The sequence below is a fragment of the Pteropus alecto genome, unplaced genomic scaffold (assembly GCF_000325575.1).
Source record: "Pteropus alecto unplaced genomic scaffold, ASM32557v1 scaffold81, whole genome shotgun sequence".
Lineage (NCBI taxonomy): Eukaryota > Metazoa > Chordata > Mammalia > Chiroptera > Pteropodidae > Pteropus > Pteropus alecto.
The window spans coordinates 4,174,470-4,191,726 of NW_006433378.1; the positions used below are offsets into that span (position 1 = coordinate 4,174,470).

Genomic DNA, 17,257 nt, shown 5'->3' on the forward strand with positions numbered 1-17,257 from the left:
GTGCTGCTTGGTTTTAAAGACAATCAGCTCTGAGGGTCTTTACTCGAGACTCAGGGGTTGTTCAGAGCAAGGCAGAGTGATGATGGACTCAAAACACACACCTCGGATTCTGCCAAGCTGCAGGCACTCCTTCCTAAATACCGAGACCTGTTTTCCATTGCGTACAGTTTTACTAGTCCTGAGTAAACCAGAGGTCCTTAGTGAATCATCTTTCTTACTGTCAGGACTTGCCCCAAGGAAAAGGAACATATGCATACTCTTCCTTCCTTTACCTGGGTGGAATCTAATTTTAGTCATCGGAAAGTGACCTTTCTCACAAAGGCTGTTTGCCTGACTTTAAACAACCTTGTAAAATAATCTCTATACCCTTGTGGTATTTATCAGTGCAACTAGCATAGGAATTTCTGCTGTGCCGAGGCAGGGGTATACCATCTTTCCAATTGTTTTTGACAGCTGACCTCAAAGTGACAGGCAGTGAAAGAATTATGAAACTTTTTATTTTAAACATTTATTTTAAAAATTTGTGTATATGTTTTATATATACATAATATATACTTACAGTGATAATACTGTGTAATTTATGAATGAAATATATGTATATTAGAGTCATGAGCTCATAAACATTATACCGATGGGTACAAGGGAAGAAGCATGCAGAACACTGCTTTATGGCATCTAATTTAATTCTCTATTTAGTCAACCAAATGGCAAAAACAAACATTAGAGGAAAAGAGTAGGAAAGGAAGATTCGATTAAGAAAAGTGATTTTTACACTGGGTAATTCTTTTCCTGTTCTTTGTATTTTAAAGAAAGCATATGTTGCCCTGTTTCACTAGAAATTCTTAATGAAATTATGAATAGTGGGTTTTTTAAAGCATACTGAAGCCTCTACAGTAACCATGATATGCATAAATTTGAAAGCATTCTGCCTGAGAAAGGTTAAAAAGCTGAAATAACAAGAACGACTCTCATGTTTAGGGTCCCAAACAACATATACTGATCTCTGAACATCCTATAAATCTAGACGTTTCATCTAGTGACCTTTTGTACTAACCTAGCAGATATTTTGTCTCCTGAAATCACATACGGCAGTCTCCTGCCTCAGTCAGATAACGGGCTACACAGTGTGATTCAGTGTGGCTGTTGTTGACGCTGGGCAGCTACTGGAGCCTTGCCTTTGGTGTTCTGGCTTTATTAAGTGCAGTATCAGGTTGCCGCGTATCATCGCTCACTCATTTCAAGCATCTGGGTCCTCTCTCAGTTTCTAAGTAGTATATAACTGCAGTGGTCATTACTTTATTGTTATTGAATTAGCAATGGTATGCCTTTCACTTTCCTAAGTGCAAACCGACCAATACTTTTTTTTTTTTAATCTGAGAAACGATTTGAAAAGAAAAACGTGACCAGTCCTTTGGCACTGAGGAGGCAAGATGAGGACTGTACACTTGTTCTACTGGGTTGGGTGAGTGACCAACTCTGACTGATGAGTGTCCCAAGTGTCTCCCTCATTAGCTTTTCTTTATTAATAATAAAATACTAAAATAATTTATTATAATCACCTAGTGCTATTGCATCTATGACTTTCATTATAAAGATATATTTATTTATTTATTTATTTTTAATTACAGTTGACATTCAATATTATTTTAGATTAATTTCAGGTATACAGCACAGGGAATATAGTCAATAATATTATAATTATGTATAGTGCCAGGTGTACTAGACTAGACTAATTGGGGGGATCACTTCATAAATTATGTAAATGTCTAACCAAGCATCTTTGGCACACTCACTTCTGGCAGGAGGGGACAGCTGAGAGGTGTTCAGGTTTCAGGACTCTGTGAACTTATTCCCTTGGGCACTCATTCCCTCTTTGAGGATCACAAGGGATAAAAAAACATGCAGGACAACATAGCAGGTCATTTAAATCTCTTTTACATATTTAGTTTCAGCTTCTGAAGAAGGAACATAAACTATTGTAGACTGCTCTGAGAAATAAAGTATACACTTAAAACAGCCCCCACACTCACACACAATTATGAGTATAAGATAAAACTGTCATATTTTATATTATCATACATAAGGATCTATTAAGATAGAAGCTTCTTTCTATCTCTGATTCTGAGAAAAATAAGTTAGTGACATATTTGATCAAGTTAAAAATGTAACAGCAAGTGTTACTGTTTTAGGAGACTGTACTAACTGATATTTGCCTCTTAAGGAAAAGAGGTTTTACTTTCCAGGTCCATCCTGAGCTGTGTTGTGACCTATATTTGACTTATGGAAAATAATAAGGGGGAAGAACATAGTATGTGTTTAGCCTTCCGCGGATAGACAAGCATGTACTTGTAGTTAACTTTCGTGACCTCACCCATATAACTAAAAGCTATTTTTACTTGGGCCTGTTATTACCAGACAATTACCATAAAAAAACACTCCAAAAATAAATTTACCGACTTTCAAAAAGAAAGGCAAGCAAAGAATTAGCAGATACTATATCAATTTTTAAAAACCGCACACCTCTCTTAGTAAAACTTAATATTTTTCATTGTTAAAAAAAAGTCAAACTTAGATAGATTAAACATTCTAATAATTGTTTTATTGCAGGTTAACATGTTAATAATTTAAAAAATTCTTCCTTTTCATAACAAGCCTGCCTAGCAACTAAATATATAACAGAAATTTTTTTCAACTTCAGGGTAACAACAACATGTGTATTCCAGTTTCTGCTGTAATATATTAATGAATACAAGCTGGGAAAAGCAGAAAGAAGAACTCTCCCAGCGTTTAATGCATTCAATTCTGTGCATTTAGCTTTCCTGAATATATTACGGCAATGGCCACTGAGTGTGGAATTTGGCCACTTCTCAAGGGTGATCTTTCTCCCAGTTAGAAAAATGGTCCAATTGTTTACAAACAAAAGAACTCTACCCCCTTACCTCTTTATAATTCCCCTCCACATCCAATGGGGATTCTTGACTGATGATGTCATCCATTCCATCACTGTCCAAATTCATCCTTTAACTCTTCAGAATTTCACTTAAGAAATAACCTTCCATGAATTCTGATAGGCCGATGTGCCAAATGCTCAGTACCCTGGTTACTGCTCATGCTGACGTGAGAGCCAGCTAAGAGTCTGTGCCCGGCTGTGCATGTCCTTGTCCCGCTCTGTCCCAGAGACACCGCCCTGCCCAGGCTCCCTGGCCTGTCCTGGGCAGCTGTCGTTTTCTGAGGCTCACTCTACACTGACACTCGGCTTGTTGAAAGTCCAGCCTTCCCACCGTCTGCTGTCACCTTCCCCTGAATGATCCCTCCTGGATTTCTCTCCACAGTACCTTTCCTACTCCCAATCAAGGAAAAGCTGATTCAACTCCCCCTACTCTCCCACTTCAGGGCTGAGTGTGGATAGGAGCTAGGAGCTCTGGGAGGAAACCAGCAACCTTGTTTTGAACTCAGGGTAGAGAGTGTATGGGATAAAAATAGATCCAGAAACCCAGCCTCACAGACTTCGCCAGTGAGTTAAAAGCTGGGTATCCCGTGACAAAATGAAAACAGTGTAATTTAAAGGCTAACCTGTAAGACAGATGTTTGCTTTTTTTTTTTTCTTTTTCCCATAACCAATCATTTCTTACAATCAGATGTAAAAGTTCATCAAGCCACAGCACAAAGATGAAGTTTATTTTCAACACAGAGAAGGACGCCTCCACCCCAGGATCAGTGCTTTGTTCTATTAATATAGTCAAGAAAAAAAGATCCATCAACTTTTCTTTAAAATTCAGCCAGTGGCGGGCTTTTTCACAAAGAGAACGTTCCTTTCTGCTGCTCTCTTTACCCTTTTCCCATGGCTTTTGGTTTCGTTTATTGGCTTTACGTACAGGGAAGGAAAAGACCCACAGCTGGAGATGTTTTGGTGCAAGAAGCAGACAAACAGAAGTGCACACACAAACACACACTTGTCATTATTGAATCACTACAGCCATCAAAGAAAAAATATACCCACTGTTTATTTCAAAAGATAAAAGTTACTGTTTGCAAGAGATGTGGGCCAAAGAAGAATCCAAGGGGCAAACCTCTGTTTACCAACACCTCCTCCTGCTCCGACACACTGACACAGACAGAAAGAGGGAGAGGTACCAGTCAGTACATCTTCCAATGTGGATTCTTGATGGAGTCTGACGCAGTTAAGAACAGAGTTCTAAAGTGAAAATGCCATTCAACATAGCCTTTTGGTATCTGAACCTCTGCTGACATGCTCACATTCTGTTTACTATTTTTCTCCACAAATTTTTTTAAAAATTCAATTTGTTGAAGACTCGTGGCATAAATGTGTCTCACCATCATTTACTGTAACCCTGATTTTGTGAAGCAAATACTTTCCTCTGCAGCCCCTGACCCAAATGCAAATCCTCCCTTAACTCCACCCTCAGCACCCCTGCTTCAGTTCCCAAGACAAAGACTTTCACATTTGCCAGGCAGTGTGGAGACACATCACATCTAATGAGCCACGTTTGCATTTGAGTGGGGCTTCTTCCCAGCAGAGACCTGCCTTGTCCTACTCTCCTCCCGACTCCAGGACCCTCTGGACGAGGATTCCTCTATCTGCATGTAAAGAAGGAGCCTAGAATAGGTTCCAGGGCTATGAGGCAACGTTGGCCGCTGAGTGCTGTCCCCAGTGCACGTGTTCCAGAGAATTCTTCAAGGGTAAGGCTTTGGGGTTAAAATAAAGTATCAGCTGTGAAGGATCCTGTGCATATCAAATCCTGCCAAAGGAAGTTACTTAAAATGAAAGAAGCATGCATCTCACTTCATGACACATTAGCATAATAACAACAGCTACCTTTTACTGAGGTTTTGCTACATGCCAGGCACTTTACAGGTGACATGTGTAAAAGGCGCCTGTAAAATGCCTGGCACACAGCAAGCCCTCAGGAAAGGGTAGCTATTGTTATTATGCTAATATATGTCATGTAGTAAGATGCATGCTTCTTTGGAGTAGATATTATTACTAATCCCATTTTATAGCTGAGTGAGAGCTCAGTGGGGTTAAGTAACTTGCCCACAGCGTGGCTGCTTGTCAATTCAGTCAGGCTCAAATTCGAACCTGAGCCCTCTGCTCCTGTGGCCCCCATTCTAAATGTGTGTGCTAGATCGCCTCCCACTGGCTGCCTCAATGAGAAAAAAGCGCGCACACGGAAATAATCAAGCGCAGCTCTTAAAAATTAGGATTTAATACAGAGAGAATTCTGGCAGTGCTCATATAACAATATGAATATAAATCGCACATCTGGAACACTCCCCAGACAATTAGACCTCAAGAAATAAAATAAGAGCTCCTTCACTGATGATTGGACCCTAACACGCTGTACAGTGCATTTTCCTTTCTAGTTTACCATGGTTTTCCAGTGCCACAGCGGCATCTGTTCAGTGGAGGGCAAGGATTTGTGTTTAATCATCTTGTTTTCCCTAACAGCATCTAGACACTGCCTTATACACATTAAGTGGACAATGAAGAGCTGTTGAATAAATATACGAACAAAAGAGAAATGTATGTGTTGCTTAAAATGTTTCCTCTAAATGCTGTCCAAAGTAAGAAATATTAATAGTTCGATTTACTGCTTTTCAACCAAAATCGTCTGTGGAAACCATATATGTACAAACTTAAAAATGGGTCTGCTCTGGTTGAAAGGAGGGGGCTACCATGAATTTCATGAACTTCAGTCTCTCACCTAGCTTAGCATCCTAGTCCAGTTAGCAATCTGTAATCAAGACCTCAGATGGCTGAAACTATAAATATTTAGAGATTGCAAGATTTAGTAAAATACATAACTCTAAAAGCCTAATTACTAACATCATTTTAATTTTAATAGGGTAGGCTTAAATATACAGTTAAAATGACTGAACTCTCATTATTAACTATGTATATGTATATACCTATTCAAGTTAATATACAGTAATATATTGACTGTATACATACACATATATGTATACACACATATAAATAATATATTCTCTTTTGGAGAGGGGCACCTCAAAATCCAAAATGAAAATTTCCCAGCCAAACAACAGGAGCAAAGATTGGTACTAAGAAAGTGCCACAGATCATTCTCTTCCTCTACCCACTATGCCTTTTCTTCATAAGTGATTCTCTAATAAGCGCTACATAGAGAAAAGGAATAGAGCATCTCCTTTTCACACATGGATGCAAGAACTTGCAGGGTGGTCCCCAGAGGTGATGAATTTTCTTTGCACCTCCCTCAAGAAGTGCTTAGCACATAGACGCATAGCCCAGACCCTTCCCGGAAAGAGCTATATATCTGTGCTATCTGGATAGCTTGTACCATCTTAAAATAAAATATCTTATATTTTCCTGTCATGTAGATTGACCTTTGATGTTGTCTAGAGCTTTGCTACTCGAAGTGTATCCTGACAAGAGCATCCACATCACCTGGGAGCTTACTGGAACTGAAAGCTCTCTGGTCCCACGCCAGATCTACTGAATCGGAAAATGCATTTTTAAAAGAGCTCTGTACTTTTGAATGCACCTTAAATTTCATAAGCATAGCTCTAGACCTTGAAAAATGTTCATTATGAGCCATTATCCTTCTATTTTAGATCATATTTCTAGGCCTGGATTCAAGATCCTGACTTTAGATGCTTGGGATCAACACTGTAATTAATTTTACTTCCAAGAGGTCCAAATGAACACAGAAAAGGAAAAAAAAAAAATAAAACAAAACACTTTGGAAGATGAGCTGAAGGTAATGCTTGGGAGTTTTACAGTAGCTATGCAAACAAGAGGATAACAGCCAGTCATGTCCTTCCTACACAGAATTTTTTTCTGGTTCCTTTCTCTACTGCCACCCTCTCTAAAATGACCTGTGCTGGCATAACATGAACCCAGATATTAACTCTTTCCTTAGCAAATGTATACATAGCTGCTTATAATCCCTGAGATTGAAAGAGCCTGTTCTCATCCCCACCCCTGCCCTGAAATTCAAGGACTAGAACGGAGAGCTTCAGTTTCCTGTCAAACCATGATCTGAAACTGTGAGGTGCATTGGTCCTGTGAGCTAATGCTTTTAAATGATCATTATCGGGCACTGGTGGAAATCATTGACTGTGAGAACACTGACCACATTACTGGGAAATCACTTAGGCATTGTCAAAGGCTTTTCCCATCCATAGATGGAAACTCTAGTTCAATCTGATTAACCCCTCAGCATCCCGTTGCCCTCCCTTTAGCCTGATCATCCAGATTCCATGAGCCACACAGACTGATACTGGAGTTATATTCTCTTTTCAAACAAATTATTTTTTTTTTCCACTGCACAAAGATCATCTAAATTCGCTATTTATTTATTTGCTTGTTTGTTTGTTTAATGTTTTATGTGAGGCAACCCTTGGTTGACCTCACAGATTGCAAGGACTTTGTCAGCTTACAATCCCTTATTTTTAGGCCTACAGCACCTGGTCTTCCTAGGTGGTCTCCCATCCAAGTACTAACAAGGCCCAACGCTGCTTAGCTTCTAAGATCAGATGGGATTGGGCTTGTTCAAGGTAATATGGCGGTAGATTTTGCTTTGCTTTTTTAATTAAGGTATTCTGATAGCCAGATAATCCTTGAAAATATGCAGGTAATTTTAAAATGGATGTTTCATGTTGGTTAAAAAAAAAAATTAAAATGATGGCATTATGGGGGTAGGGTAGAGGAGGTGGAAGGTTGGGAGTAGACAGAGTGCCAGACATTTACCCCTATCAAAAAGATTGAAGATCATAGACAAATCTTTCTGCCCAACTTAAAACCCGAGTATAAGAAACTCAACTGCAGTCACTTTGGTGGCCTCCGAATGGGATCAGTATTAATGCCCTCATTACCTTTCTCTGTGTTCTTAGCATTCCTTCCCCATGACTGGCTCTCCCACCTCGATTGTCATTAGGCCTTTTGATGGTTGTTTTCTTCTGAATTCAAGCAGTTTTGTCAAAGTACTTTGTATTTCAGGAAGCTCGGTAATTTCTGATGCTTCCAGATAGTGCACAGGGGAATACTAAGTACACCAAGATTTCAAATTTTCCCTTGGCGTAGAGGATATAAATAAGTAATAGGATAGAGCTCTATTAATGTTGAGCTTCTGCATGTGAAATTGTGATTAGTTACACAAGATTTTGTGTGTGTGTGTGTGTGTGTGTGTGTGTGTGTGTGAGAGAGAGAGAGAGAGAGAGAGAGAGAGAGAGAATGTGAGGTCTCTACTCACCAAAAATCATGGCTGCCCTGATATGTACCAGAACAGTGTTCCCACTTCCTGTCCTTCCCATCGCCACCCCCTCTCCCAAGGAAAATGCTAGATGTTTCGCTTAAAATATGTGTTGCATGTTTATTTCTTAAAATCGCTTGATGTCTGATCATGATGTTTGAGGCCCCAAGTGCTACTTAGAGTAGGAATTTAAATTTAAATTCCTATTTAAAATAGGAATGAATGTTTGTGCTTGTACTAAATTTCTATTTCAGATCAGGCCTACAATGAAGTTCTGTAGAGATGATTTTTTGTTTGTTTTCATCTGGGCACTTATTGCTGTGCTTCCTTTGTGTGAAAATATATAAATTAAATTTTCAGATAGCTTCTTGGCTAAAACAACACATGTGGATGAATTTGCATCCAGAATTATTTTCTTAATTTTTAAGGTGATTAGATGTGTTACTGCCTCCTCAGAAGAACACACTGCATCTCATCGAGGCAAAATGCAACTGTAACCAGGCAAAACAATGAAGACAAAGTAGTCTTCAACACTGTTAACTATGGGGAAAAAATGTTTCCAATAAAAAAAAAAAAATTATAGAATAAGACACAAAATTGTTTCATTCAATTTGCATTTAAAAGCCTCTATCAAATAGTGCACTAAAAGGCTTTGAAATTCCTTTTTCTATTAGGTCAATATGTTTTTCCCTGCTGTGGATGAAACCAGGTTTAAATTGGGCAGAATCTTAAATGAACTCAAATTTGATACCTTGTTTTCTCATTCACAGGAAGAAGGGGTTGGGAAAAGAGTCCTCACTTGGCCTTGTGTCAACAGGAATAGAATATATTTCCTTTCATTTGTTAACCATTAAATAACCCACCAGAATCTGGGCATGAAGGCTGTTTACTCCTTTCTCCAAGAAGAGTTTTCAAAACATCTTGATGTACTACTTAAAACTGATGTACTTCCTAGTTTTATCATTCAAGACCAATCTAAGGCTGAAACATTTTGCCAAAGAAAAACATGATGTTTCAGGAGGCAGTAAAATTATCCCTCCATATGGTAAAAAAAAAAAAAAAATGTATTGAAACTTTGTAAAATTCAATATATTTACAAGGTGGCTTGGGTATGAGTACTTGCCTCAAAGGGTCATAGGTATTTTGAAAAAGTGCTTGGGAAAGACCATGAGGTTCACTTTGGGAAAATTCATGGGTAAAAGAGAAGTAGGTACGAAGGTATGTTCTCAATGCATTATCTCTGAGAAGGCTGGGATAGCTGTCTCATTCATCTTGTTTCTTGCACTCTACACCCCCCATTTTGGCACATGGGATGTTTAAAATGCTGGCAACAAGCCAGGTATGTAGACTGCCCCAGCAGCTTCGCCAGCTCCCTGAAGCAAAGCACAGATCTGGGCTTCTCTCGTATTATGATGGGAAATCCTGATCCCGGGAACTCAGAACAGTACCAGCTGCAGAAAATGCAATTCAATCCAACAAACGTTTACTGAACATACAACTCTGTATGTAAGGAAGGAAATGAAAATAAGAGCCTTGTTTTCAAGAAGACAATGGGAAGTCAGATTTACACGTCACTAGCTGCAAATGGGAAATGGGGTCTAACAGAGGTAAAGACAAAGTGCACTGAGAAGAAGAACTTTTGACTGGGAAATAATGAGAGGGGAAAGTTTCGTGGAGGAGGTGGCATTTGAGACTTGAAAGCCTCATTAGGCCGCTACAGGTAGAAGCAGGTGGTGTGTGGGGAGACATTCCAGGCTGAGGCGCCACGGCAAAGAAAAAGAGCTGATGGCAATGCAGGGGCAGGTGTGTAGGATTTGGAGGGAGGGGTATTTCTGCACAGGGTTCGGATCATAGTTAGGCCTTAAAGGCCATGCATTGGGATGTAGAATTTGTCCTAGAAAAAATGGGGAAGCATTACAGATTTCTACTGTGCTTCTTCAAGACCAGGTCTGTGTGTGTGTGTGTGTGTGTGTGTGTGTGTGTGTGTGTGTGTGTGTTCGAAGAAGAGCTTCTTTAAGCTCCCGAGGGAGAAAAAAGATGAGAGTCATTCACATATCATTTTACTTTTTTCTTTCAAGTCCCCATTCCCACAGTACCAAAGAATGTGAGGGTGTGATCTATATCTGAGGTGGTCGTAAGGGAATTTAAGCGATAGAAAGAAAGAGATGAAAGCATGTCATTGTTTTCATGTACACACTAATCTCCCCCACCCCCACCAAAAAAAAAAAACTTCTGGGAAAGAGGAGAAAATATTTGGGAGCTTTTAAGCAAAATGGACCCGCTGACCTAAACTTGTGCTTTCAAGTTAACAATATCTCAAAGCTTTCTATCAGAAACTGTTTAAAAGAATTTGGCCTCTTAAAGGCTGCCAGGCCTGAAGCTGTGGGCAAGGTTCTTTCCTGAAGAGGTTGGCTTCCTCCCAAGACTGGAAAATGGAGGTCGATAGCTCTATCTTTTAACACGGCTACAACTGGAAATGACAACACATGCCTCAGTAACCTCTTGCCTAATGTAAATGCTGTGAGAAAGAAAAGTACATGAAGATGATGACGACATGAGAACCTTTCAAAATAAAACCACCACAAAAAATTCCGCCTTAGAATTTCTCTTGGATCATCCCTCTTTGGATTATATTGTTCAAAGCACAGTGTATGCAAACACCTCCAATAAAGGTTTCAGGCTCTTGGTAGCAGTGAAACTCTTTTTCAAAACAATCATCTATTTAGAAAAACAGTATACAAGAACTCATTACAGTTCCCTATATTTGCAACAAGTAATTGGGAAAGGAAGTGGTGTGGTTTTCCTGGGCTGCTTTACAATCCTCACTGAGCCCCGCAATGTGCATCGGAAGAAGGGAACTCTTACTTCTTAAATTCTTAACTGACTTGTTTACAAGGAAAGGTGGCCTCGGGCAGAGGACCTGCCAACTTTCATGCCAAGACATTAAATAGGAAACATCCTATTTCACAGATGAGAAAAGTAACAAGAAATAAGCAGATAATTGGACCCACAGACAATGAAAATGATGCAGGTTAATGGTGGTGGTGGGTGGACGCAGTACAAGAAAAATCGCCCCGGTGTCTATCAAATAATAAGAAACCACGATGCTATAGTATGTTTACAATGTCTTCTTTTCTTAGTCAATTTTATATATAGTAGGCATATCTATCCATAATACTTGATGGTTTGTTCTAAGTACTGGGAAAGCAGATGGATACAAATTTGAAAATCCCTGCCCTCACATTGCTTACATGGAGTGATGGATACAGGAAACAGACGAATAAGTAAAATATCACTTTGATAGATGGTAATGAATGCCAGGTATAAAAGTAAATTAGAGAAGTATAATAGAAATACCGGAATAGAATCGGGGAGTTAGAAATTGGCATAGTAAGTCCATAGAAGACCCCCTCGAGACGGGAATACTTGAGCAAGGACCTGAAGGAAGTGAGAGAAGCCATGGGAGCTGCTGATAGGAAAAATGCAGGATGCCCAGTCGAATTTGAATTTCAGATAAACAGTGAACAATTTTTTTTTTTTTTTTATAAGCATGTCTCAAACGCTGTAGATTATCTGCTAAATCTGGCAACCCCTACTTGGGGAAGCACATGCCAGGCAGAAGGGACATGACAGCAAGGGCAGGGCCAGACCAGCTAGTGGGAGGGGAGTGAAGGGAAGGGGGAATGTGGGAGAAGACCTCAAGAGGAAACAGGGGTCCTGGGAGGACCAGACTTTTATTCTGAGGAGGAGAATTCTGGGATGCGTGACATGCTCTGACTTAGGTTTTAAAAGATCGTTCAAGGGCAGGAACAGCAAGACCAGTGAGGAAGCCATTTATTGCTGTGATGATGATGGTGATAATAATAACAATAATGGTAATACACATCTCGACATATACGCCAAAATGAGCATGTACTTTTGGGGGGAATAATGGACCCAAAAGCCCCATTCAGGGACTCTCTATTAAGAAACATTAGTATACATTTATGGGAGGAAAGGAATCAGTTCTACAAATAAATCCTGTTTCCTCACTAAATGCTAACCTAGGGAAGTTGCTTTAACCCACTACATTATCATCCTTAAAAATAAATAAATAAATACACCCTCATCCAAAAACGGGGAAGTTTCTGACAAATATCAAACTGTAGCTATCACCAGTGACTATGTTAACAAGCCAAAGAGTTAGAGAAACTGCTGTTTCTGAATCCAATCTCACGTGGTGCCAGCTGGGTTCTAAAACTAAGGTTTCTGAGTGGGAGTGAGACTTGGCTTCGAGCTTAATGTTTTTGATTTTTGCTGAGTTACATATAAAGAAAGAGATTTTCAAAGAATAGACAGATGAGGGTAGTTCTACAAAACCCCATGGAGATGCAGAATCTATTGACTGTTATGCACCTAATACACTTAATTTTATTGTAAAAATAGGCCATAAATACTTCAAAACTATTAAACACACAACGACAGTGTTATATGTTGTAGTTCATGTAAAACCAATTCGTCTTCCTTTGGAAGAAGCAGTAGGCTAACAAAATTCCTCCTCTCCAGATGAAATTGCTGAAATTTGACCAATTTTTGACCTATAAAAACAGTGATTTTCTGTTCAACCTAATGAAAAGATATAGGAATAATCTTATGGTAGCTTGCCTTTCAAAAATTAAAGTACATAGTTTCTCTGAAAAGAGAAGAAAAACTATTTTAATTATTATAGTCATTTATTCATCTGGAGACATGCCGGGAGTAGGTTAGGCTCTCCATACATATTTGACATTCTCCACTCCCAAGCTCTGTGTTATGTGTAAGTGAGGTTCTAGTTGTTCCCTGAGCATCTTGATCCCTTTCTCTTGGGAAAAATTTCTGTGAAGCACAAATCTCAATATTTAGGGTCTACAGACCTAAATGTACTATAAAATGAAATACTATAAAACAAGCTGAGAATTACAAAATTCCATTTAGTAAGCAGAGAAAAAAGTGTATAAATATATTATATAGCACACTATACTTAGCTGAGAAACCACTGCCTTAAAAGTCTTGTGAAATGTACTATTCTGCCTGCATCCATTTACCACTGTGAAACCTGACCTTCTGAGAAACACCTGCTTCTCTCAGGTAACCTACTTCACACAAGGAAGAGGCATTGTTAAGTCAGAGAATCGGTCTCTCAGAGCTTCTAAACTCGGTCAGCTGAGTAATATCCCGATATTAACTACTATCCAGGCTTGGACTAGCCATGCCTGCTGCTGCTGCAAAGAGCAATTTCTCTGAGAACATTCTCGATGTCTGTTTACAACGAGGATACTTTCAATGTTGCCTTGATAGTGACAGTTGAAGTCGCAGGAAGGAGTTATGAACATTCTAGAACTGGTCTTTTGAAATGGTCTAAGTATTTAATTCAAAGCTCCGGATAGCAAATTAGCATATAGATGAGTACGTATTGTTAAAATTTTTCTATTTGAAGTTTTCTAATGCATGCTGATTAATTCTTATTTACTAACCATTTAAAACAATATACTAGTAAAAATAAGTTCAGAAGGACATACCAGTACAACTTTAAACATCAGGTGCATGCTAACTAATTTTTGAAAATTTCTAAGAACATCAGTTGCTTCCTATTTACATAATTTCCTTAAAGACAATCCTAAAAACTGGGTGTGAAGCAACTCATATCCTATGCAATTAGCAAATATCATGTTCTTCAATGTTATCTATGTGAAATTCTGACCAGATTTTCTTCCTCTGAAGCCCCTAAAATTCAATTACAGTTCAAAACATACATAGAGAATATGCAAAGCACAGATCACCTCAGTGGATTTCACATATGCTTTAAAGGCCAAGGAAGCAGTGTGTTCTGCCCCATTAGTTCCCAGAAAATCTAATTACAATTCAGATACTGTATGCGATGAAGGCCAGGAATAGAGGATATGGTAAAATCCCTTGAAAATCCAGAAAGACAACCTGCTGCTTTGGAAGAGGAAGGCCTTCTCTCCTTTGGGATGCCGGCCTCACAATCAGGCTTTAAATCTTACCTGATACGAACAGTTCTCCTGATGTACCATCTCAGTGCATCCTAGGGCGCAGACCCCAAAGCAGGACTGCTCAGCGAGGCTGCGGAGGGAAAGCGCGGAGCATCCACAGGCGCAGAGAACGCCCTGGGCAGGCCGGGGCTCCCCGCAGATTAAAATGGATGCTGTTTCGCTGATCAACCTGCGCAGTGGCACTGCCTGTGCCGGGAAGCGCGCAGCGAGCGGAGCTGCTCTCCTCGGAAACCAGCAGAGAGGCTTACAAACATGGAGCTAGGACCCGGCTGGGGGAGGGGGCGCGCTCATCACGGGCACAATCAGCCAATTATATTATAAGCACAAAGAAAAGGATCAGTCTGGGGCTGGTGTGACCTTCTGGTGCTTTATGAAGGCACTTAACTGATGTGGAAACATTCTAGTCCTCATTAAAGAGAAAAAGGCCAGCGAGGGAGAGGGAGAGAGACAGACACAAATCAATGTTGCAGCTGAACATTTCAAACCTCTGGCTTCATCCCTGCGGCCCACAGATGCTGCTTGGATGGTGCTTGTAAAAAAGGGGGCCTTAAGGATCAGTTCAGAACTTTTAACATCCGAAGGATGAGAACAACCCATTCATAATACTGACGTTGAAAGGATGTTTTCTGAATTGGGTTTTTGAAGTGCTGTCAACTTTGTAACTAAAAGGAGAGTCTTCCTTCTTTAGAAAAATATTATTTTGTAATTCTTTTGATTCCCCACTGATTTTTGGCTCTCACTTGCTTTTTAAGTCAAGCAGAAATAAAGCGAAATAATTAATACTATACTTTTTTTTAAGGGTGAGAGTTTATTAAAGTCAGTATAATTAATTCATTTCATGAAAATGAAACTAAACTGCAAGTTTTTTTGAAAGTAAGGCTTTGTGAGTCTAATATCTCTATCTCTGTCTCTTATCTACCAAATCTGTGACTTGACTATACAGACACCTCCGATAAAGCACATAAGATCCTAGAAACCAACCATTGTACTTAAGGGATAGTAATGGAAAGAATTCCGGACTTGCAGATAATAATCAAAGGAAATACAGGTTGGACCATTCATGTTTGTGGAGGAATAAAGGAGCCAATTTCTGAAATACTTCAAGGTCTTTCTAGAATTTTAGGATTTATGAAAAGGAACAACCAGGCCTGTAAATTTTAAAGCGAATTTAATGACAGAAAATTAAGAATGTAAATACAGTAAAATAAAATTTCCTTATCTATATTCCTCACTTGCCATAAGCAATTTTTTTGTTGTTTCTTAATAAAGTGGCCTTGAGTACATAATGATACTCAATAAAAACCTGAGTGAATTTAAACTATCGATTTAAAAAAAAAATCAATAGGGATATTATTTTAAGCTATCTTAATATACCTATCTATCTTCTCAAAAATTCTTACTAATAACCATACAGTCTTCATTACGCTGCTGATAGAGAAAACAAGTACCTCTGGGCTGGGGAATAAAATCAACATATTTGATGAGTTATCATATCAAGCTCTATCTTTAGGAATGGTGAGAGTTTATGTTAAGACTATCTGGTGATATATTTTTAATTTCATAACAACATTTCTGTTGCTTATAAAGAGAAAAATCTATTTTTATAAACAATAATTTCTGCTATTTGAGATTCAAACAAGAGAGAAGTTTGCTACCTCAGTTCAAATCCAATGGCACAGTCACATGCATGGCTTCAACCTTCCTAGTTAGGGTAATGAAAAGTGGCAGGGAAAGCCCAACTGATGATCTCACAAGCTTGCATTTCAGCACCAGGTTCAAATAGAAAATACTCTGGAGACGTACCCTGCAGCTCACAGCCTCTCTCCCTGGAATGCAGAAGAAAGATAGGCCACGTAACATGTGCAGGACTTTTCAGGCTTGCTCATTGGCAGATGGCACAATGGAAGCTTGATGAATGAAGGAGAAGCCTGTACTAGATCATGAGTCTTCTTAAATATAGGATGAAGGACAGAGGATAGAAACTTTTCAGAAAGAGGAAACAGCATGCAGCACATCCTCAACCCACACTCCATCCTTCCCTACTGAGTAATCCACACAGGACAGACAGAGACAGAGATGCCTGTATGGTGTGCCTTGTTATACAACCACCTAGATGAAGGTTCTGGAATCTTAAGTATGTGCAAGGAAAAGGAAGCCAAAGTAAAAGTTCCTTTTGCAAGGCAGCAAATAAGATGAAATGGAAATCTTATACCGAACGTAAAAGGCGTAATCCCAACTTTCCAAGACAGAATAGCTTTAACTTCAAAGGCTGCTAAAGCTTTACTCAAGTTACTGCTTTGACAATCTGTGACCTTAAGACTCAGGAACATGCTTTCAAAAGCTGTACAAGGCCCAAAAAGCCACTTCCTGGGCTCTCTTCTCTTCCGAAAACTAAAGACTCGGAGATATATTACATAAGCTCCTAAAGATATTTATCATGTGTCGTTAAAAAAAAAAAGAAAAAAGAAAAAGAAAAAAAGAAAGCCTAAACATGATCCTACTGTTCACAGTTGCTGTTCCATAAATAGTGGAAGTGACTCAGAGGTGGCTCTGGGGAGAACAGATTTCTGACAATTGTATCCCAAATCCTGTCAAAAACCTCAAGTGGTATAAACAAGATAAGGAAAAAAAAAAAAAAGAAAGAAAGAAGAAATATATATCAAGCAAGCTTCCCTTTATAGTCATTCATTGGAAAGGACTTTGTGTTACAATTTAAATTATGATTTGCTAGAACAAAAAACTTTAAACAGAAACCAACTGTTCCAAGAACATTCAAGCTGGAATAATTTACTAAACTATAGTAACGTTTATTATTTTTTAACTAAAAAATACTGATGAACGGTTTAAGTATGGTCTATGTTGCATAGAGATTCTTCTTTCTTCTCAGGGCCTTATAACTTCCCTTCCCATAAAAAGTATTAGGTTTCAGATTTAGACAAGACCTTAGAGATACACTGTTATTTTCCAAATATA

General features: G+C 38.9%; 1 protein-coding gene and 1 pseudogene across 6 annotated transcripts in view; both read right to left on the bottom strand.

Annotated features, from left to right (window-relative positions):
• LOC102887821 (schwannomin-interacting protein 1) overlaps positions 1 to 17,257 on the bottom strand; it is a 136,869-nt gene that overhangs the window by 36,877 nt on the left and 82,735 nt on the right. The window lies entirely within an intron of this gene.
• Positions 7,456 to 7,574, bottom strand: LOC112476860 (annotated as a pseudogene).